This window comes from Sparus aurata, unplaced genomic scaffold (assembly GCF_900880675.1).
Source record: "Sparus aurata unplaced genomic scaffold, fSpaAur1.1, whole genome shotgun sequence".
Classification (NCBI taxonomy): Eukaryota; Metazoa; Chordata; class Actinopteri; order Spariformes; family Sparidae; genus Sparus; species Sparus aurata.
In genome coordinates, this window is record NW_022045167.1 from 33,461 (window position 1) to 58,338 (window position 24,878).

At 39.3% G+C, this 24,878-nt stretch overlaps 2 long non-coding RNA genes across 4 annotated transcripts; both read right to left on the reverse strand.

Annotated features, from left to right (window-relative positions):
* Nucleotides 1-1,441: 1,441 nt before the first annotated feature.
* LOC115578117 (uncharacterized) lies at nucleotides 1,442-11,190 on the reverse strand. 3 transcript variants are annotated; one of them, XR_003983382.1, is made up of 3 exons: nucleotides 11,170-11,190; nucleotides 2,935-3,109; nucleotides 1,442-2,435 (listed from the first exon to the last, which is right to left on the reverse strand). It is a non-coding gene; the product is annotated as an uncharacterized LOC115578117 (long non-coding RNA). The 3 variants fall into 3 exon arrangements; XR_003983380.1 differs by lacking the exon at nucleotides 11,170-11,190 and adding an exon at nucleotides 5,868-5,962; XR_003983381.1 differs by lacking the exon at nucleotides 11,170-11,190 and adding an exon at nucleotides 3,943-3,976.
* A 7,866-nt stretch (nucleotides 11,191-19,056) lies between these two features.
* On the reverse strand, nucleotides 19,057-22,045 carry LOC115578119 (uncharacterized). The gene is made up of 3 exons (XR_003983383.1): nucleotides 21,901-22,045; nucleotides 21,087-21,289; nucleotides 19,057-20,214 (listed from the first exon to the last, which is right to left on the reverse strand). It is a non-coding gene; the product is annotated as an uncharacterized LOC115578119 (long non-coding RNA).
* Between the last annotated feature and the right edge of the window lie 2,833 nt (nucleotides 22,046-24,878).

Here is a 24,878-nt window from a genome sequence, read left to right on the forward strand (position 1 = left end):
AAGAACCAAGATCTTCGACACTTCGTTATCCTTTGTCACTAATAAATCCTTAAACGCATCTCGTTGATGGTGTGGTCCTTGCTAGTGAATTGAAGCTTAATTGGCGAAGTTTCAGGAGCAGGACCACACCTCAACAGCGCCAACTTCAGCATTTCTATAAATAACCACCTGACCCTCTCATCTGCTTCGCTCTCGTATTCTGCACCCCTCCCCCCCACCCCATTTCTCTCTGTCTGTTTCTTCTTTCTCTCCTCTCCTTCGTAGGTCCATGAGGGGGTCCGTCGCTGCCCGGGAGCGGCGGCGGATTCTCTACAAGAATCCCCACAACGCACTCGAAGAACACAAAAGAACCAAGATCTTCGACACTTCGTTATCCTTTGTCACTAATAAATCCTTAAACGCATCTCGTTGATGGTGTGGTCCTTGCTAGTGAAGTTGTGTTGTTGTTCCTCCATATATGAGATATCATGAGTCAGACTTGATCAGGTTCCCCTGATATAAAACTTACAGATGATATGAATCAGCAGGTCTAATCAAACAATCAAGTGGCTTTATGTTCATCTCCAGTGTGAACACCTTTAAACATCATTTATTTCCAGTGTGTTTTATTTATAATTATTGTATTTCACATCATGCTTTTGTCTTTTATTGTGAAACAACTCCAGTTTCAGTGAATGAGTGTCCTTTCATGGAGAGCTGCTGTGTAGCTGTCAGGCTTCTGTTGATCAAATCAAATGCAAATGTTAAGATAGACATGTCAGCCAGGACTTCTAGTAAGATAATGCAGACATACTGCACACCGTCACCTGCACGTGCACTAAACTACTGCAGAGCTGCAGCTCATCTAGTTCCTACAACAAATACAGGAAAAAGACTGAAACACAATATGAAGTCAGAAACCTGCAGGTATTATTCATTGGTGTGATGATGATGATGATGATGATGATGAAGGTCAGTAACAACAAATGTGACATCAAACACTGTTTCATTTTATCATGAAAGGAAAAAACAGCAACTCAGAGACACATGTAGAGAAACATGTGAATCACAAAATGAGTTTGTTAATATACATTTTCTTATCACTCATTAGGGTGGCTGTAGCTCAGTGGGTAGAGCTGCTGGACTAGTGATCGGAAGGTCACTGGTTCGTATCCCGGCTCCCCTGGGGTGGAACTGAGCTACATGCCGAAGTATCCCTGAGCAAGATACTGAACCCCAAAATTGCTCCTGATGCGCAGTTGGCACCTGTGTGGCAGCCACTGCCATCAGCAAGGGTCCTGCAATGAGCTGGCAACTTGTTTAGGGTGTGCCCAGGCCTTTGCCCACAGTCGCTGGATTTGGCCCCAATAACCTCCCCTGAAAAAGGGGGGATAAAACATCTCTGTGACCCTCACGGAAAAAGCCGAAAAGAGAACGGAACATGTGATGAACAGGAACAACATTTGAAGTTCAAATTTGATTTTAATGTTTCAAAGCAGCTTTAAGGAATCAATTTGATTGCATACAAAGCAAATCAAGCAGGATTGCAATAAAGTTTCAAACAAACATTTTGAGCTAAGCATACATGTTTTAACAAGGCTGTAAATTAGCTATTAGGTTAAAGGTGCAATAAGTTAGAATTGGCCTCCTTTAATTCATATGACTAACAAATAGAGGGCAGCATATCACCAGACAAACTGCTAACTGCTGCTGACTGTGTTCTTCTTAAACAGTCATGACTGTAGCTACTAGCATGCTAACTTCAGTGGATATCTCTTCAACACAACAAACACATTTTTTACACAATGTCCCACATATTGCACCTTTAAAATGGAAACCTCACCACGGTAGATAATGTTTAATACAGGACTACTGACATTGTATAAAGAAAAATAGTACCTTAATTCATAGTTGTCTCTTCATGCCATGTGTAGAACAAAACATCTGACAGAATGATGTGGAAGCAGGTTTAAGGTGTATCTGACAGAATGTGTGGCTGAAGAACAAGATCAATATTCTTTATATTCTTATAAGCAGAAATCATTTAATCATTTAGCTCAGCTTGACTGAAACTTTAAACGTCAGGGAATTATGAGCCTGACAGCTGGAAACAGAGTGAACTAACTCACAATGATGTGCCTCAACTGCAGCGTACATTTGCTGGTTGTTGATTCCTGTATGCCTCATAATGGACAGGGCGGCACACGTTTCCAACATTATCACACGCTACAACCACTTTCTGTTGGCGATGATTTCGACTTGTAACCGTGCATTTCCCATTCACCCATTGAGATCCAACATCATATACAGTCATGATTGAGTTGCTGATGCACAGGTTTCCTCCATTCACCACACGCCGGCCACCGTTACGGCAGATCTGCTGAACTTGACTCGCTGAGGCGTCGATGAAGGACTGAACTGGAACTCTGTCACAGAGTTTCTTCCTCGTTAGGTAGCTGTGTAATGAGATCATTCTTTAACTGCATAGTGTTGACATTGTTTATGTACAACTTTCAGCTGTCACAGTGTTCCATGTTTGTACTTATAACAATGGCGGTTCTCAAACTGTAGTCATACAATAATCATCAACTGTTGGTACATGTTACAACTATTAAACTGATCATCGTTTGTCAAGAGCCAGACTGAGGTTGTTAAAGGGGCCTTTTGGGAAGCAAACTTTGAACATCACAGGTTTAAACACGCCCAAAATTTACCAACTGTCCGATATGTGAAACTTTAGTTTTGAGAACAATATAACTGAATGTGGCTCACTGAAAACACACAGCTGGTGCTGTTTGAACCTGAGTGCTCCTGTGTTGTCATGTCACTACCTGATCACACAGATGCTAGTTAAACATAGCACTGAACTGTAGGATTGAGTTCAATTAAACTGCAATAAAGCAACAATTACTGGTTCTTTCTAAAGGAAATAATTGATCAAAACTTTTAACTCACTTTTCCCATGAAGCTTTAGAATTTCTGTTCAAGTTATTGCTGTTCAGGATGTGTCTGTAGACAAATGTGTTGTATGCATTGTTGCTGCTTCTCTGCTGACAGGGTTGTCCTTGAGCCCCGATATCGAGGGCTACAGCAAAGATTACGGCAGTCAGGAGAATGACGTTCATTATATCTAGAGTGAGAAAAGAGATTTCGAGCTGATGAATGCCTTGTTCACAAGAACATTCATGTTGATAATGTATATGTATATAAGGGTTGAAAAGCAGGCCTGATGATGAGGAAACTTTTCAAATAATTTCGACTGGGTTACACCAACGATGATTAAAATGATTTAAGATTAGTTCTGTCAAAATCGTTGAGATCCATTTACTCCTGTCTAATATAAATACCAGTATGTACACACACACGGAGACAGTGTCAGAAAAGTTGAGAGTCATACACTCCTGCCAGACACAAATACAAGAAAGGGACAGAATACTTAGGCCTGAAATGATTCTGAAATATATTAAAGCTTTGCCGGCTGCATTGTGTTTGCCATAAATTCACTGGAAAGTGTTAAACCATTACATTAAAGGTGTGTTGAAATAGGAAGTGAAGAGGAAATGGCGACACATTGTGTGTGTGAGAAAGAGGAAATATTACACTCAAGGCTTTGTTTTTGTCTGGGGTTGAGCTGAGGTCATGAGAAAGTGTTAAGAACTGGTCAGGTCAACGTGAGGCCAAAAGGAAGTGTCAACATCTGATTTGGGCACGGGCAAAGACCGTGACCGAGGCATGTTAGATCATTATGAAATTGTTAGCCGTCATCAAGAGACTATTAGTCATTGAACGGAGAGATGGTGGGAAAATGTCCTAATAAGGACATAAAACCGTGCCACCGTCCAAAGCAAGAGAGAAGCATTATGAAATGTTAATCAACGTGTTATCAACCAGTGAATGGAGAGATGCTGAAAACCTGTCCTAAAAAGGACACAAAAACAAGCCAGTGTCCGAAGTGTATATAACCTGAGGAGCACGGACTAAAGTTCGTTCTTCCACTTGCTCAAGCCTTGAAGAAACACCTGAGACGGAGAATGTGAGCAGCCTTAACATCGCAGAAAGGACTTCAAGAAATCTTCAGCAGAAACAGACCAAGGAATTAAGAGCACAACAGATTAACCATTTTTGCCAACATGATGTGGATTACAATTTGGATATTGGAGTGCTTTTGTTCACTTTGCTAGCGTGAAGTTTGGACATTGAGGAAGTTACGAGAACTCGGCCGGGGTTGTGATTTGCCTCAGGGACTTGGACTCTCAGCAGGAAGAGAAGGCAAGCCATGAAAAGACCTGACCCTCTCCATCTCACTTAAATTTTAGTATTTCTAACCAGGCTTCAGCTCTTTAAGATTAATTTGTTATTTACAGTATTGTGATTTATCAATAAGGATTTTTCATAATGATTGATAGTAATTGAAATAAGTATTGCGCTGTATGTTTTGCCCTTGCTAAAATCTATGCAATAAAACCTCCATAATATAGTTAAAGTTAAAGTTGTGGACATTGATTCTATGTCTCTTTGAAAGTAAAAGTCAGGTGTTAAGTGTGAAAAATATCTTAAAGGTTCTTAAAGGTTACTCTAGCCAACCAAATTGAAACAGTCCCTTAGGGTTCTGACGCAAGGGCTATTCATGTCAGGTGCCAAACCAGAGGAAGCAGGGTGGACGTTTGGATTCAGGCAGTTAGAAGCTAGGCGAGTCTCCTCACCACCAGCTTAAGCAATCCCTATTTAAAATTGCAAGTTTTAAGCAACCTCTTGTAGGTTCAGGGATCTAACCCTTTAAACGGAGATCTGGTCGAGTGCCTCCTGGAGGGGTAAACTCGGGATCTAACAGTTCTAATCAGAGTTTAGTTTTAATCTCAATGATGTTCAATAAAACCAAGTTTATCAGTGTAAACCAAAGTTAAACCTTCCCTCTTCACTTCCGGCTGCTCATCATAATCTTACATTATCCGCTTTCTGCCGTTTGTTACTGCTGGTGAAATCCCCTCATTTCCTGAATTTGCAGCTTCATAATGAAAACTTTTAAATAACAACATAACAGGGGAATTTTATTGTGAAGAATTTATAGAAAATGTAACGTGTTTAAGACCGAATTAGAGGACGTTTGTCAGTGAAGATTCTTCAATTATAATAACACTGTGCAGGGAAGAAGAACACTTACAGCTGCTACTTTCAATGCAAGTCACAGCCACGGATCAGTTTGACGTGATTTGCCTCTCACCACAATGAAGCTTCCTGCCTGACGGTGTCTCTTTTGTCATGAGTCGATGATGTTTAAAGGCAGCAAGCTGATCCATGGCTGTGACTAGCGGTCAGTGGAGTTGCTGTGAATGCTTTTCCTTTTCTGCAATTTTACTGACCAATCGGTGCTGACAAATCCTCTGTTAATTCAATAAAACACACATATTTAAATTCCCTGTTGTTAAGTTGTTTATAGGCTTTTTTTCTATGATGAAGCAACAAAAATAGAACATTTTTACCAACAGTAACATGAGATGACTCCTGAAACAACCGAACATGATGAAACGTTTTAAGTAGCTAGCAAATAATGTACGTTTTTGTCAAGTACTACAGAGCAGCCAAACGGAGACACAGGCTGCCAGTCCTGAAGTTGTTTTTATTTACCTATTTATTTTCATTTGGGGGCATCTCAATATTACTTCATCAAATTTTGGTTTACATCAATAAACGTAGTTTCGCAAAACAGACATCAATTGGTAATTGTGCAACAGATCTCTGGTTAATTTCAAATCTAAATGTATTCATTTTAAACCTAATTTGCTGAATTCTGCTTAGAAGTAAAAAAAAAAAAAAAAAAAAAGAAAAACAAGCAATGAAGATATTTTTGAATAAAAATGAAATGTAGACAGACGTAGAGGTTTTCTCACCTTACTCTGTTGCTGTGTCAGTCTGGAATCTCTGACAGAAGCCTGGAGTGAATTTTGCCTTTATAAACCTCCTCTTGCCTTGTGAACATCTGATCACAACCAATAATTCGGCCAATTACAATACAGAGAAATTGTGTAATGTCCACGTGTTAGAAAAACCCACAATTTCTGCTGAATGAGGAAGTGCACATTTCTAGGTAGCGAGGTCATGAGGTCACATGATAGGATGCAGGACAAATCAGGACATGCAAGACAACCAAATCAGCTGGGAGTGGCTAAAGATGGCGCTCTAACCACACACGTTTGGACAAGCTCCGCAAACCTAACTTTTTTTTAAAAGTGTAAGATGTGAACAGACTAACTACCTTAACTGATAACGACAGTATCTTTACCCGGCTACTTCTGGAGAATGTCGAAACCCAAAATGAAAAGCTCTGACAAAAGAAAAAGCGATGTTTTAAAGATGCTAGCGAGTGCTGCTAACTCTATTAGCAAGCCTGCTACGCCCACGCCGCCCGCTGATAACGGCCAAGTACAGGTATCATTTATGGAAGAAGAGTTTCCACCTCTTCCCATGACACCAACTAAACCTCCTGCAGTTAAAGGATAACTTTGGTCGATTTCAACATGCAGCTTTATCACTCAAGCTACCCTTGACTTGCCAGTACCGAAGACGCAAACACTTTTGGTCCAACCATTACAGAGCTCCTTGAACGGAGAGTTAGCATTGACAGCTAACAGCATGGGGTCAGAAGTTTACACTGTGTTTTAAGCGTTTGCTCCAAATCTCCCCCCAAAAGTTATGCAACATCAGCAGACACCTTACAACACAGCACTGTAGCGTGTATGACTCAACATGAATAAAAAAGTGGTTAAAACAGTGTGTTTGTGCAAGGAGCTACATACCGTAGTTTGTTGACATCCCTGTCTTCCGTAAGACAGGCTGTAACATGAACATGTACGTTATGAACAAAAACGAAAATGCTGGAATACGTTTCTGTCTGCAAAATTCAAGTTTCCGTTTCTGCCAGTGAGGGAGTAAGCGCACGCTCCAAAGATCGACTAGTTTGGACTACCGGAAGACAGGGATGTCAACAAACTGGTATGTGGCTGCTTGCACAAACACACTGTTTTAACCACTTCTTTATTCATGTTGAGTCATACACGCTACAGTGCTGTGTGCTAAGGTGTCTGCTGATGTTGCATAACTTTTGAGTTGAGCTTTGGAGCATGTAAAGATGCTTAAAACACAGTGTAAAGGAGCTCTGTAAGAGGTAGACCAAAAGTGTTCATGTCTTCGGTACTGGCAAGTCAAGGGTAGCTTGAGCAATAAAGCTGCATGTTGACATCGACCAAAGTTATCCTTTAATTAACGTTGTATTGTACTTTGTGTATAAATAAAAAAAACAAAAGATATCCTGACTTCCTGTTAAAAACAGTGGAGAGCTGATGTTGGACGTCTCTATTTCACATCATGTGTTTGTCTTTTATTGTGAAACAACTCCTGTTTCAGTGAATGAGTGCCCTTTCATGGAGACCTGCTGTGTGGCTGTCAGGCTTCTGTTGATAAAACCAAATGCAAATGCAAAGATAGATGTGTCAGCCAGGGCTTCTAGTAAGATAGTGCAAACATACTTCACACCATCACCTGCACGTGCAATAAACTACTGCAGAGCTGCAGCTCATCTAGTTCCTACGACAAATACAGAAAAAAGACTGGAACACAATATAAAGTCAGAAACCTGCAGGTAATATTCAGTGGTGTGATGATGATGATGATGATGATGAAGGTCAGTAACAACAAATGTGACGTCAAACTCTGTTTTATTTTATCATAAAAGGAAAAAACAGCAACTCAGAGACACATGTACAGTAACATGTGAATCACAAAATATGTTTGTTAATAAACATTATCACACGTGACTAACAGGAACATTTTCTTTCAAATTTAAAAGATCAATTAATGCAGCTTTAAGTCATCATTGTAATAGTATACAAAGCAAAACAAGCAGGGTTACAATACAGTTTCAAACAAACTTTTTGAGCTAAGCGTACATGTTTTAACAAAATTGTAAATTAACTTCAGCATAAAGGTGCAATATGTAAGGAATAGTTTGTAGTAGCACAGTAGTAGTACTTAGTAGTAGTAGTTTTTACAATTTATTTGTTACAATTCATAGTGTTTTACAGCAGAGAAATATAGTTTGCCAAACCGACGCCGTTTCAGCCTTTTGCCAAGATTCGAAATGACCGTATTTTTCCAAAAATATTAAAGTTAATGTGAAACTCATCCATACTAGCAGCCTAGGAGTATGTTTTTTCCAATATGAAGTAGACTACAGATCAGCTGACGGCGCTTAGCGACCGAATATGGGGTGGTAAGTGACCGGACTACTTGCGGAGCAAAGATTCTAGAGCACGGAGTGCTACGAAATACGTGAATCAGAGGCAAAAAGGCCACTGCTGGGAGAAGCTGGTTAGCATGCTAACTTCAGTGGATGTCTCTTCAACATAATACAGAGACGTCTTTGACACAATATCAGAACTGTAGTTTTTTAGTCTGCTGATAATTTTTAAATGATTTAAACTATAATTCTCACATATTGCACCTTCAAAAGGGAAACCTTGTCACAGTAGATAAATAGTACTTCAATTCATAGTTGTCTCTTTGAAAGTCATTTCTCTCTTACAATGGTTTCTTACAGCATCATGCTCGTCTAACTGAATGTTGTTGCAATAGGCTTTAACATGTATCTGACAGAAAGTGTCACTAAAGAACAAGAAGGAACGTCAATATTCTTTTATATTCTCATAAGCAAAAATCATTCATTTAGGAAAGCTTGATAGAAACTTCAGATGTCAGGGAATAATTAGCCTGACAGCTGCAAACAAGGGAGAACCATCCCTCCATTAAAGTCAGTTACTCTCAGGACACTAACAGGGTTTATTTATCACTTTTGCTTTACTTTTTGCCTGATAATGGACAGGTTGGCACCCATCTCCAAATTTATCACATGCTAAAACCAATTGACGTATCCAACAAGTTACTCCTGTGACAGTGCAAACTTTACCATTCCAAGTAGAGACAACATCATATACAGTCATAGTGTGAGGGCTGACACACAAGTTGTCTTCTGGATTCCGACAGTCTTTATGACAGATCTTGCGAACATTTTCCATTGTGTTGTAGATGAAGGACTGCGGGAGCTTTCCAGTTCTGCCGCAGAGGCCTTTGTCCTTCAGGTATCTGTGTAATGACATCAGTGTTTTACTGCTTAAGTACTGATGTTGTTTCAGTCCAACTTTTAGCTGTCACAGTGTTACACGCTCCTGCTGTTGATTATGGGTTTTTATTCTTCATTGGATGAGTTTTTAAACCTGTTTGTTTTTCACACATAAAATAATATATATGGACCATAATGCATCACTAAAAGCAGAGTGAGAACGTTCTCTCTGCTCACGTAGGAAACAAATCCTGTCCATCCAAATATAAAATCAGGAAACACTGATGTTACTCTAATATAAAACTACTCTGCCGCTGCTTTGTTGGTTGGATTTAGGCACAAGGATTGATTATTGATTAGGATACCACTGAAGCTGATCAAAGGCAGAGTAAAGTAAGCTGTGGGAGGACGTAGCTTCAGTACATGAGGCACACACTCTAACAACTGACACCAACCTACTGGTGTGACCCTAGTTTGATGCAACATATTCTCAGGTGAGTATTTAGCATATTTGTGATGTTTATTTATTATGTCCCTGGTATGTAAAGGACTTAATTTGTATGATGCTACGGCTTTTGACACATTTAGTGTGTTATTAGAAAATGCGTGTGCATCAGAGAGAAGACAGCAGTTTTTAATTGTTCCGTCGCAGTGGTGGTAGTTTTTTTCAACTCACATGCTCCACCTAGCTTTGTCCACTTTAAGGTCCTCCCGAAGGATGTGTTTCTGTTTAAAGTCCTTGTCTTTACCCTGCATACAAGGTTTGGGATTCTGCCCATTAACAAGGGCACGGGAAAGGGAAAGGGCAAGCGCAAGAGCAAGGGCAAGGGTGACTGTGACGGTGATCGGGAGGATGATGTACTTCTTGTCTAGAATGAGAGAAGAAAGAAGAGTTTTGAAGCTCTTCAACTCATTGTTCAAAGACATTCCTGTTCTGGACTTTGTGCAGTCGCCATTTACAGCCTGGACTCATACCGCCTCCACCGGTTAGATATTCTCCAGTCTGATAACTTCTACCTGTGATTGTAAAATATCTTCACTCAGCTGACTGTCACAAGGCTGAATGCAAATCTCTTTGCATGAAGCAAACTTCTTCACGCCATCAGTTCATTTCAATAGATAATAAAACCAGAGTAAAGATCTGACATCCCACGTCCTCACACACACTCTCTCTATCTCTCGCTCTGTATTTATCAACATTATTATTGTAGTTTAGTTTATATGGTTGCCTCACACATTTTCTCACTATGAAAATACATTATCTTATAATATCACCAACAGGCTTTTAATATTATCAACATTAAACTGTTACACAGCCGTTTAATAAATTAACCTTGTGTTGTCGTCCAGTTGAATCACTGTGGTCCCTCATCAAAAGTATCAGTTTCACACTCACAAATGTAGAAACACTGTGGTCACATGTGGAAGTCAGGTCATAAACATGTAATGCCATAGATGAAGTGCTGATGCACAAGTTAACAGACACATACTGGCCATGTTCACTGCAGATCTCCTTAACTTGATCCAGTGGGGCGTTGATGAAGGTCTGCACCTCCTCTCTGCTGCAGAGACTGTTGATCCTCAGGTATCTGTGTAATGAGATCAGTGTTTTACTGCTTAAGTATTGACGTTGTTTCATTCCATCTTTTAGCTGTCACAGTGTTACACGCTCCTGCAGTTGATTATGGGTTTTTATTCTTCATTGGATGAGTTTTAAACCTGTTTGTTTTTCACACATAAATCATCTGTTTATGGGACAAATTGTTTGGGAAAAAGACCTTTTACTTATGCATCTGCTTATTTACTTTTGTTGACTGATAATAAACTGCTAATAAAACAGGTAGATACTCCCATTATTCATGATTGACCCTGGGATGGACCAATCACAGCCGAGGCCCCCTTTAGTTTTGCTAAATTCTGATTAGAAATAATCAAAATTAATAGTTGGTTCAACTCAACCTTAGTGTATACTCGAGCTCCTTGTAGGTTAGTATGTATTTTTAAATAAAATTCATTTTTGAATGAAAATTAAATTTTCCAAAAATAAAATCTAGACAGACGTAGAGAGGTTTTCTCACCTTACTCTGTTGCTGTGTCAGTCTGGAGGAGATCGATACCAACTGATGTTGAAGTCTCTGATAGAAGCCTGAGGTGAATTTCACCTTTATCAACCTCCTCTTGTCTCATGAACATCTGATCACAACCGATAATTTTAACTCAAAAAGTTAGCAGCCAATTACAATACAGCAAAATTATGTCCAAAACAACAATTTCTGTTGAATGAGGAAGTGCATGTTTCTTGGTAGCGAGGCGTTAAACCGTGGGAATGGGATTACACATGAAAACACATACTCAGCAAGTCAGACATGATATGATGCAGTTTCAGGAACCAAAAACCAGGGCCGGTGTTGATATGCAAAACCACAAAACAGCTCTCCAATTGGTTTTTATTTGAGCTTAAAAAACAAGCCATTTTCAGCAGCAATCACTCCTGTGGTCTGATGGCACATTGTGTCAGCTAATCCAAGCTTCTCATATTAAAAGTTTAATTGATCAGTAAAAAAACCCCGTGAAACCCAGTTTTTTTTTTAAATCCTCTTGAGAAAGGAGAAGTGTCTGTCATTAACAAAATGAAATTAAGGAACCATGCATCCGTTGATCATGGTACAGTTCTGTATTATGGATATAAAAGTGCTGATAGATGTGACCAAGGAGGTTGAGAAGACACAGATGGCTGAGAAATAGGGAACTAAATAGATCAAAATAAGGACAACTTTGTTCATCATGGGTTATATGTTTTCCATATAACCTTTTGTTTCCTAGAAAGTGGCTCACACCATCTGATGCTCCACCCAGGCCTCAGCTTACTAATATTGAAAGTAGGATCCATTTTAGGTGATTAGGATATTAAAAGGTATGAAAACCTAGGTTTTAGAGAGAGATCAGCATTCAGGTTAGCAATTTGGCCAGCAATGAGGTCACTACGTCATTCTGAGCGAAGAAAGTCTTGCAGAGATTGAGGGAGCTTTCACATATGCCCTGCAGTTTGTTTGAAAGCTGTCAGTCAAACCCTGGGAAAGAACAAACAACCATCTTTCTCAATCACTTCTGGCCCAGAAGCAACCTTTGACACCACTGTCTCAACCAAGCAGGGTCAGGTGCTGGTTCGGAGCCAGCGTCTACTTTGGAACAAATTCTTTGCATTTAGACAGAAATGTTTCCGTATTCCCCTTTAAAGATGCAATATGTAAGAATAACAGTTTGACATTATGACATCCTCATGCTAAACCAGCTAGCTCATATTTCCCAGTCTGGACCACTAGATGCACGGCTAACCAAGCTAACTAGCTAAAGGTAGCTACTGTTTCTCAGTTACTCAGGATTTTTATATATAATTTGAGAGGTGGCCAATTCTTACATGCTACACCTTTAAACTGTAACAAACTAAGAGAAGCAAAATAGATGAAAGTTGGTTTGTGATGTTGGAGATCTGCTCGCACCTCTTCTGACAAAAGCCACACAAATTGATGTCTTAGTGTGCTCTGTAGTTTTGATTATGGACCAATCTCCAACTGCTGACAGATGGTGACAGGGACTTGGCTCAACTCTGTAAAAAATAACTGATCTAATACATCCAATGCCTCTCCTATGCTACTTGTTATATGAAGCAAACTTACAATATGGTCTTAACCAACATTGGTAATGCCAACAATTCATCCACAGGTAATACTCACAGTGATTTACATGTTTATCGCTGCATTAGTAACACATTACTGAGTTATGAAGTTTGTAGTATGTGATTGGTCAGAGGTATGTTTGTTTAAGGCTCAATTCACTTAATTCACACACTCAATGTGCACCAGTTAAATAATTTATTCAGTGAAAGCCACACAAACAGGATACCTGACCCATCACCCCTCACAAGGAAATGTCTCAAAAGAAAACTGAGATCATAAAACATTAAGAAACAAAAGTAACCCTGCTTTTCCGGTTGCTAAATTAAATATCAAAGAAAACTGAGAACTCATTTTTTAGTTTGGGTTGTTGTAAGGAAGTTCAAGAAAAGAAGAGAAAACTGAAGAAGTGCTGATGATTTGTGATCTGATCCGTAAGCTGTAACTGACACCTTGTTGTTTCCACAGGTATATTTGCTGCACCTTTTGCAGGTGTTTATTACTTTTCTATCTACTATCATGCTGGAGGAGCGTGTGAGGGAAAGAAGTTTCTCTACAAGAACAGACTGTTAATGATCGCAACCCACGATCAAAAGTCAGACTCTGACACGGCTGATAATGGAGGAAACACAGTGTTCCTGCAGCTGCAGCAGGGAGACAGAGTGTACGTGCAACTGGATGCAAACTGTCATGTTTGGGGATCTGACATCCAAATACGATGAAACAGGTTTCAGTGTCCCTGTCAGCGTAATGACAGATTTCTGTAGTGCCTCTACAGAAAACCATTTTGCAATTTAAGCTAAATACTTAAAAATCAATGAATGTACTCCTGACTTGATCACTCACTAATTCAAATCAATCAAATGAAGCGAACATTGTGAGGTCACATGCCATGTTTCCTTAAAACCTAATACATGCTTTGTATTTAGATTCAGGAGTCTCACAAAATTCTCCTTTCTTTTAGATCAAATGAAGTTACATGATGCCTAACCATAATGTGTTCTTTCATCTTTTTTTTTTTTTTTTTGCGCATGTTGAGACGTTAGTTTCATTTACTTTGCATGCCAGAGTGGCACTGTGGCTCACAGGATCAGAGGAGGAGAGGCAGCATGGAGGGAGCTCCGACAATCGTGAAATTTGGATTTAAAGATTATGTCATAGAAAAAAAAGAGAACAGCTGTATGCCGAGTATGCAGCTCTAAAATATGTGACAACAACAACGACCACATCAGATTTCATCCGTCACTTCAGGACCCACAAAGAGAGGTAGCTGACCATGTGTCTTTAGCTAACTTTAGCTAACACCATGACGTTTTAGATGCAGGACAGAACAGACATGTCCTTTAATTTTCAGCCTCCTTTATAGAGGGAGGGGGAACAATACCTGAGAGTAATATTCTCAGCTGTCAGGATGTGCAGTATGGTGCAGTTCCAGGGTTGATATTAATCTAGTCTTATTCTTGTATTCATGGGTTTAAAAAAAAATTCTAAACTTGATCAACTATGCAATTACATCATATTATTGACTAACCACCCACTTCTGTTTACTGTGTCTACAGATATGAAGAATACATTCATACAAAAGGGACGTCGGATCCCTTGCCTGCCTCCCATCTCCCACTACATCAAATCAACAAAAGTGCAGTTATAGGACTGCAACCACTCCCAGCAGAAAGCCATTACACATTCCATCCTGTCAGACCTCATTATAAATTGCAACATGCCACTGTCCATCATTGAAAATCAAAGCATTCATAACTTTTTGTCAGTAGTGGACAAGAGTAGTACTCTTCAGTGAGTCGCAGAACAATTTCTTCAAAGCTAAAATGTGTGGTGGCAGAAAGGCAAACATAACTAAAGAGTGAACTCGCAGGGGCAGATCATGTGTCAGTGACAGTAGACATATGGTCGGATCGCAGGATGACAGACTTTCTTGGAGTCACAGCACACTGGGTGAATATCGAAGACGACTATCTTCAGTTGAAGTCCCAGTTGCTTGCGTGTAACCGCTTTAAGGGTTCCCATACAAGAGAAAGGATATGTGAAGAGCTTGAGCAAATATGTGAAGAGTACCAGATCAAGAAAAAGATTGACCACATCAACTGTGACAATGCTGCAAACATGAAAAAAGCATTCACTACATGTTTTCCAGGACAGGGAGAAGAAGATGATGACCTCGATGATCCTGACATTTAGATGACCTGACAGTGGAAGAGCAACAGAGGGTTGAAAACTCCTTGAGCGCAAAAACCCAGACAAGACTTCAATGTTTTGCTCATACTCTTTAGTTGGTTGTAGGAGATGGCCTAAAAGAGACTAAGTTAGTCAGTGCAGCTCTCTCCAAAGCTTCCAGGTTGGGCTAGTTGCTCCACACAAGCACCTCTTTCAAGGAGAAATTTGAGGAGGAGTTTGGCCAAAGTGGAATCCCTGCCTCTGTCATTACACGCTGGAATTTCACTCTGAGACATCTGAAGTCAGTGCTCAACTGTGACCACCTCAAACTGTGTAAAATTCTTGAAGATGGGGGACACAAAGAGACAGTATTTACAGCTAGAGAGTGGAACTGGATTAAAGAACTTGTGGATGTCCTTGAACCTTTTGGAGAAGCAACAGAGCTTACACAAGGAGAAAAAACTGTGACCATAAGTGCTGCGGCACCCTGTGTCCCTTCTCTTAATCACCATCTGGAAAATCAGAAAGAGAGAGTGCGCTACATGGGTGGCTTGGTCCGTAGCTTGCAAGGATCACTCAAAAGACGATTCAGAGGAATCTTTGTAAATGTGAGGATGGAAGATGACCAGAGTGATGGAGGAACCTTGCCCTTCTCTGACCCTTTAAACCTTAAAGCTGCTGTGCTGGATCCTTCCTTTGGCAGCATGTGGTTGAACCACGATGTTCTGGCCCCTAAAAACGAGAAGGAGTCTGTGTTCGCGGTGATAAAAGGTATGGAATGTTTTTAGTGGTAATGTAAGTTAATGTCAGACTATAGAAGCAATAGGCTATAAAAGACATTTTCAATATGTTCATTGTTATGACATGGCTGTTAGTAAAAACCCAGTTAGATGTTGAATACTGTATCCCAACAGTTTAACACATGAATGCACTTTCTGACTACTATTTGTTCTTCTTTATCAGATTTATTTCTCAAATCTCAAATCGCAATGCATTGTAAGTTGCCTGTTTCCAGGCAGCAGGATTGCTACCAGTATTTTTTCTCCATGACATGTTAAAGAGAATGATCTAATTAAGCAGTCTTGTCCATATAGATGTATAAAGTGTTTGGTGTTACAGAAAAGTTAGAGATATTTCCATAGAGATTCAAAGAGTGAGCAATGTGAAAAATTCTGTTGTTCTCATGCCATGTGTGGTAAATTATCTTCTACAGCTTGTGTAGATTGACTCTATACGGCCACCTGAGCCTTTATTTTGTTAATAGGTTGCAGATTTCAGTCACTTTTTCCACTAAGTGACAGTATTGCAGAAAATTCAGTGTTTAAAATAAGATGAATAGTGAGCCATATTTGAGGAAAGCCTTTTAGTGACATACAAAAACCATTATACTTGAAAAGTTTGACCACATTTTTCAGGGATTGATGTGAGTCATGTTTACACTTTAGTTTATATATTTTTTATTTAATTTAATTATTTAATGTTTGATGTTGAAAATAAAATTCCACCTTTTCATGACCACTATGTCTACTTACTGATTTAAATGAGGAAACTGGCAGATCATAATTTTGTGTGATGAAACTTCTTGTGACTTGCTTGACCTTAGCCATGACTTGACTTGCTTGATTTTCATCACAGTAACTTGGGACTTGCTTGAGACTTGAAGGTTAAGACTTGAGACTTGCTTATAACTTGCACATATGTGACTTACTCCCACCTCTGCCGGTAAGTATTCCTATTGAATTAACACGAACAATTGAAATATTTTTCTTAACTTACCTTTTTAAAAATAGGATAACAACTCAGCAAAACCGCACGACGGTAACTGGTTGACGATGTTGATCTTGGATATCTCAGTTGAAGGTCTTGTGGGCCCTGGTGAATTTTCCATGCACGCTGTGTATCGGATGTAAACATTACATAGTGGTCTCAAAAACGTATGTATAAACTATATTTGACTTCCCCCATTCTGAGGTAATGTAATGGGCACAGTCAAGAAACTTTCAGTAGCCCTGGAGGTCCATCCATCACTAGCAGTGTTGGGTATAGTTACTTTGGAAAGTAGTTAATTAGGTTACAACGTTACCATCAATTAAAAGTAATCAGTTATGTTACAGCATTACCTATGAATGAAAGTAACACGTTAGAGTACTTAAGCGTGACCAAAAATTAAAAGCCGTTTGCAGCGCCTCGCACATGCTGCAACTTAACTGACACACACACAGCCTCCTTTAAATGCACCATGAAGTCGTGACAATGATGAATAACGTCAGTCATCTAGCCTTTTTTTTTTTTTAATTTGAAGTGGAATTTTTTGCGGTCGACAGAAGCTTTTCACCAACGCAGAGTATGCACTTTACCGTTATGTTGTTCTTGTCCTTTTCAATGGCGAATTGAAAATGGTGTGCGTACTTCCACGATGCAAAACACGAAAACACTCACACACACACAGACACACACACACACACAGGTAATGTAGGTCAGCAGCAGGGCACAGACGCATCACAGCGCTGACACATCCGCAGGTGGCATAGTACTGTCTGACAAAAAGCAGGCTGCAGTCGGGATTTTCCTTTCCTTATCCGGAGAAATTCTTAAAATAACGGATTACATTAAAAAAAAAATAACAAAGTTACTGATTGCTTGACGCACAAAACTAGCGCGTTACGTTACACGAAAAAAGTAATTAGAGAACTCTAACGCGTTTCCTAGTAACGCGTTACCCACAACACTGATCACTAGTAAGCGCTACAAAGGCTATGTCAGACAAGTCTTTAACAATTCCTCGTCGGGTCTCTTCATAAAGTGCTGGAATTACCTGCTGAAGTGTTTGCGGCGGGGAATTTAAATTGTGGCTTAAGTGTTTCAATCATACAACAAAATGCCGCACCCTCCACCACAGCAAAAGGCTGCATATCTTGGCTATGAAATACCTCACTCCTTTCATTATGCATTTTGTGCTGTCTGACTCATCACTGTAAGGCTGTTTAAAAGCTGCGGGGAGTAGAAGTTGTCCTGTAGACTTTCTCCCTTTCCTCCTTGTTAGTGTTAGCCTAAACAACATGCATATGTTGCACGATGCACACTGTCGCACTTTTGTCAACAACTTTCTTACCGCCGTAATCGTAGATCACTCTAAATGCAAATTGATCCCATAAAGCAGACCTATACAGTGCTGCTGGCGCATCTTCTAGCTCGGACTCTTTTCCACTCGCCATGCCCACAAACGGCTTCATAACTGACCCAAAGATATTCTATTACTATCTGCTACACCGCTTTGCTTCTTCTTCTTGTTTACTGGCGGTTGGCATCCAGCTCAGTACCGCCACCATCAATGTTTTACTGCATAGTATTGATTCTGTTTAAGTTCAACTTTAAAAACCCTGTGCAATCATGGCAACACTAAGTCTGCCAGTATAAATGAGACTTAAAATTGTGTTTACAGTTTCAACATTTTTAATTGGGTAGTAAACTGCTGAGACACTTTATTTCCGCCTTTCCCTTCAGAACAAAATAATCGCAAAAAATCTGTCATTTTATCATTGATGCAGACTCTTTGTTTGGGGAGGCCACAGGGGGTCACTGGCCCCTGTTGGTGCCCCTGGGACTGCCACTGCTTACAGATTATATGAATCAGCAAGTCTAATAAAATAATCATGTGGCTTTATTTTCTTCAGTGTGAACACCTTTAAACATCATTTATTTCCAGCGTGTTTTATTTATAACTATTGTACGGTGTCTTTATTTGACATCATGTTTTTGTCTTTTACCATGAAACAACTCCTGTTTCAGTGAATAAGTGTCCTTTCATGGAGAGCTGCTGTGTAGCTGTCAGGCTTCTGTTGATAAAACCAAATGCAAATGCTAAGATAGACGTGTCAGCCAGGGCTTCTAGTAAGATAATGCAGACATACTGCACACCATCACCTGCACGTGCACTAAACTACTGCAGAGCAACTTCTCATCTAGTTCCTACAACAAATACAGAAAACTGACTGAAATACAATTTAAAGTCAGAAACCTGCAGGTATTATTCAGTGGTGTGATGATGACGATGGTCAGTAACAACAAATGTGACATCAAACACTTTCATTTTATCATGAAAGCAAAAAACAGCAACACAGAGACACGTAGAGTAACATGTGAAACACAAAATATGTTTGTTAATAGACATTTCCTTATCATCATTATGATAGCATACAAAGCAAAAATAGCAGGATTTCAATAAAGTTTCAAGCAAAACATTTTGAGCTAAGCATACACGTTTTAACAAGGTTGCAAATTAGCTTTAGCTCAAAGGTACAATATTTAAAGTGGGCCCCTTTGAATTCAAATTAACAACCAATAGGTGGCAGCACATCACCACAAAAAAATGCAAATTGTTGCTAACTGTGTTCTTTTAATACAGTCACAACTATAGCTACTGTTAGCTCTGTTAGCACAGGAGCTTTTGACTCTTTTCTGACCCATGGTTAGCTGGTTAGCATGCTAACTTCAGTGGATGTCTCTTCAACATACAGAGACGTCTTTGACACAATGTCAGAACTGTAGTTTCTTCACAGTCTGCTGATCATTTGAGTTATTTTTTGAATCTTGTAAACTATAATTCTCACTTATTGCACTTTTATAATGGAAACCATGTCACAGTACATGATGTTTAATATACAGTAGGACAATAGAATTCAGGTAAATAAATAGTACTTCAATTCATAGTTGTCTCCTTGAAAGTCATTTTTCTCTTACAATCATTTCTTACAGCATCATGCTCATCTCACTGAATGTTGTTGCAGCAGTCTTTAACATGTATCTGACAGAATGTGTGGCTAAAGAACAAGAAGGAATGTCAATATTCTTTTATATTCTCATAAGCAAAAATCATTCATTTAGCGAAGCCTGATCGAAACTTCAGATGTCAGGGAATAATTAGCCTGACAGCTGGAAACAAGGGGGAACCATCCCTCCAATTATTTAGTGCAGGGGCCACCTTTCGGAATTACATTAATCTTTGCCTGATAATGGACAGGGATGCATTTATTTCCAACTTTATCACATGCTACAACCACTTTATGATCTTGTTGTTTGCTTACGTTTAGGACCTCGCAACCCTTCATTTTAAAAGTGGATTCAACATCATATACAATCATTGATGATTTGCTCAGGCACAAGTTACCAGACACATGCAGGCCCTCTTTACTGCAGATATCCTTAACTTCTTTCTCTGGGGCGTCGATGAAGGACTGGACTGGAACTCTGCCGCAGAGTTTTTTCTCCTCCAGGTATCTGCCCAATGAGATCAGTGTTTTACTGCTTAAGTATTGACGCTGTTTCCGTCCAACTTTTACCTGTCACAGTGTTACATGCTCCTGCTGTTGATTATGGGTTTTTTTTCTTCATTGGATGAGTTTTTAAACCTGTTTGTTTTTCACACAGAAAATTATATATATGAACCATAATGCATCACTAAAAGCAGAGTGAGAACGTTCTCTCCGCTCACGTAAGGAACAAATCCTGTCCATCCAAATATAAAATCAGGCAACTCTGATGTTTTTAATATTTTTTTATGGCTTTATTGACAGTACAGCCGAAGATACAACAGGAAACAGGGAGAGAGAGAGGGGGAGCGACACACAGCAAAGGGACCCAGGCCGGGAGTCGAACGCGGGTCCGCTGCAGAGCCTCAGCACATGGGGCGCGCGCTCTACCAACCGAGCCAAACGGCGCCCCGGCAACTCTGATGTTACTCTAATGTAGAACTACTCTGCTGCTGATTGGCTCACACTCTTTGCCTTTGTTGGTTGGATTTAGGCACGAGGAGTGATTATTGATTAGGATACCACTGAAGCTGAACAAAGGCAGAGTAAAGTAAACTGTGGGAGGACGTAGCTTCAGTACATGAGGCACACACTCTAACAACTGATACCAACCTACTGGTGTGACCCTGCTGTGAATAGTTTGATGCAACATATTCTCAGGTGAGTATTTAGCATATTTGTGATGTTTATTCGTTGTGTCCATGGTGTGTAAAGGACTTAATTTGTATGATACTATTGATTTTGACACATTTAGTGTGTTATTAGAAAATGTGTGTGCATCAGAGAGAAGACAGCAGTTTTTCATTTTGTCTATCGTAGTGGTAGTAGGTAGGTACTCACGTTTTCCCACTCAGCCAAGTTCTGTCTTTCAAAGTCCCTCAGAAGGATGTGTTTCTGTATAAAGTCCTTGTCTTCACCTTTCATACAAGGTTTGGGATTATACCCAAGAACAAGGGCATGCGGAAGGGCAAGGGCAAGCACAAGGGCAAGGGCAAGGGCAAGGATGAATATGACGGTGATCAGGAGGATGATGGTCTTCTTGTCTAGAATGAGAAAAAAAATGAGAGATTTGAAGCTCTTCAACTCATTGTTCAAAGTCATTACTGTACTGGGCGCGGTGCAGTCACCATTTACAGCCTGGACTCACACCGCCTCCACCGGTTAGATATTCTCCAGTCAGATAACTTCTACCTCTGATTGTAAAATATCTTCACTCAGCTGACTGTCACAAGGCTGAATGCAAATCTCTTTGCATGAAGCAAACTTCTTCACACCATCAGTTCATTTCAATAGATAATAAAACCAGAGTAAAGATCTGACATCCCACATCCTCACACACTCTCACTCTCTCTCTCCCTCTTTATTAACATTATTATTGTAGTTTAGTTTATATGGTTGCCTCACACTTTTTATGAAAATAAATGATATTATAATATCACCATCAGGCTTTTAATATTATCAACATTAAACTGTTACACAGCCGTATAATAAATTAATCTTGTGTTGTCGTCCAGTTGAATCACTGTGGTCCCTCATCAAAAGTATCAGTTTCACACTCACAAATATAGAAACACTGTGGTCACATGTAGAAGTCAGGTCATAAACATGTAATGTCATAGATTAGGTACTGATGCGCAAGTTACCAGACACATACTGGCCATGTTCACTGCAGATCTCCTTAACTTGATCCAATGGGGCGTCGATGAAGGACTGCACTTCCTCTTTGCTGCAGACCTCTTTGTCCTTCAGGTATCTGTGTAGTTTTGACGTTGTTTCAGTCCAACTTTTAGCTGTCACAGTGTTACATGCTCCTGCTGATGATTATGGGTTTTTATTCTTCATTGGATGAGTTTTCAAACATGTTTGCTTTTCACGCATAAAATAATATAGACGAACCATAATGCATCACTGAAAGCAAAGTGAGAATGTTCTCTCTGCTCACGCAAGAATCAAATCCTGTCCATCCAAATATAAAATCAGGCGATGCGCTCTGATGTTACTCTAATGTAATACTACTCTGCTGCTGATTGGCTCGTACTCTTTGCCGTTGTTGGTTGGTTGGGTTAGCTTTAGCATCGGGAGAGGTGATTGGTTCCAGTGAAATGCCAGGGTAAGCCAATCAGAGGCAGAGTAAGGCGGGTCTTACCTTTGCAGTGGTATGATTCATAAAGACATTCAATCCCAACTGTTGACTTCACTTATCCTCATCCAGTTACACTTATACTGTGTAGTTCACTTACATTATGTAAGCTGTAACTTTACTATTGCTTCATAATTGGTTGATAAAGCATTTTACTGTTTGTTAACAGTAAAATTGCTTTTAATGAACTTCATGATGTTATGTTCCATAATCTGTTTATGGGACAAATTGTTGCAAAAGTTGTCTGTGAGGGTATATTGGTCCACATCTGACATACTGGGAATTTGCCCAATGTGTCGGCAGGTCTTTTGGGAAAACGACCTTTTACTTATTTATCTATTTATTTACTTTTGTTGACTGATTGGCCAATAAAACAGGCAGATACTCTGTAAATTGGTAAATAAATTAATCGATGGTGCAACTCAACCTTAGTGTATACTTGAACTCCTTGCAGGTTAGTACGAATTTTAAAGAAAAATACAATAAAAAAATACAATAAAAATATAAAAGAAACAATGGAGTCATTTTTGAATGAAAATTAAATTATCCCAAAATTAAATGTAGACAGACATAAAGAGGTTTTCTCACCTTACTCTGTTGCTGTGTCTGTCTGGAGGAGATCGATACCGACTGATGTTGAAGTCTCTGATAGAAGCCTGGAGTGAATTTTCCCTTTATCAACCTCCTCTTGTCTCATGAACATCTGATCACAACCAATCATTTTAACTCAAAAAGTGAGCAGCCAATTACAAATACAGCAAAATCATCTAATATCCAAAACAACAATTTCTGTTAAATGAGGAAGTGCATGTTTCTTGGTAGCGAGTGTTAAACCGTGGGGACGGGATCACACATGAAACCACATACACAGCAACTCATAAATGATAAGATGCAGTTTCAGGAACCAAAAACCAGGGCCGGTGTTGATATGCAAAACCACAAAACAGCTCTCCAACTGGTTTTTATTTGAGCTTGAAAACAAGCTATTTTTAGCAGCCATTACTCCTGTGGTCTGATGGCAATTGCAATACAGCACGTGTTGACAAAAAAAACCAACAATTTCTGCTGAATGAGGAAGTGCACGTTTCTAGGTAGCGAGGTCATGAGGTCACATGATAAGATGCAGTGTCAGGTCAAACCAGGACGTGCAAGACAACCAAATCAGCCGTCCAATGTAAGAAACAAGTCTGCACTAATGTTTACAAGTTGTTTGCGGTTCAACGAGAAAAAGGGAAATGTTTCCTTCAGAGACGATTTTATTTACTGATTAATTTTAGTGCCTATGGCTTTTTTTCTTATCGTCTCAATCACCTTCTAACCCCTCAGATTTATCTCCAGGGCCGTTTCTGTCTTTTTGCGGGCTCCATGCAAGATGCTGTTTGGGGGCCCCTATTTTGTCAAACTACGATGGATAGATTCCTAACCCTTTTGGGTGATCCATAAAGATGCAACAATCTGTTACATTTTAACAGGAAAACAGGCTAGTGTCGTGAAAACCTCTCTCAAATTAAAATCAAACATCTTAAGTTGACCCACACTAGTAAGTTGAACTGATAATGATAATACAAGGTAAACAATAGGGATCCTTGATAGGTCAATACATGAAATGATGATGGAGTGTTTCTCAATTTTATTTTATTTTAAGTTGACATTAAACATATAACATACATACACACAAAACTAAAGTTAAAGTTATATAGAAAATAAAATAGGCTATTATTTAGAAAAGAAAATCACAATGAGCCAGCATCCATATCAATATGCAAACAATAAAAACAAAAAAACTAACAAGAATAATACAGTTGAGGTAGTAAGGAACCTTTCAAATGCAACACAAGACCTCCAGGACCAACACAATAAACCAGCATACAATAAAAATGCAACAATGAAAACAAACCAACAATAAAAACAATACTTTAAAGGAACCATACAGAACTATATAACACAATCACACCACTTTCTGATGATTATCAGTATCATCTGAGTCTTGTGTTTTAAGCAGATCTACCCTAAGCCCCTCCTCAAAATTTCTGCTTCCTTGCTGGCTCCAAAATACTTCAGAATTGCTCCTGCAAAGACAAAACTTCTCAGGTTACCAAGCAAAACAGATCCTAAGCATACTATATAATTGAGTTCTGTTACACTAATGGAGAAATTCATTATCTGTTTTTATTTTAAACCTTGCAATATACAGCACAGTGTCCCTTTAAAGCATGCACACAATTTCAGAGTTGTCCCTTTTAAGCAGTTTCAAAGAGTTATCCAACAAAGATAAATGACTGATGAGCTTTATGTGATATTGAAGGAATATCTTAGTTTATATTTCACAGAGCATTACAAAGTGAACTACTTGCTTAACTGATGATTTGGTCTTAATTTATATTCTGTGGGCAGAACTAACGGTCCTATATAGTATAGTTCTTTTTCTTTCTTTTTTTTTAGTTCCACTGTTCACTCGGCAGGTTGTGTGTATGTGTGCATATGTTAATGCT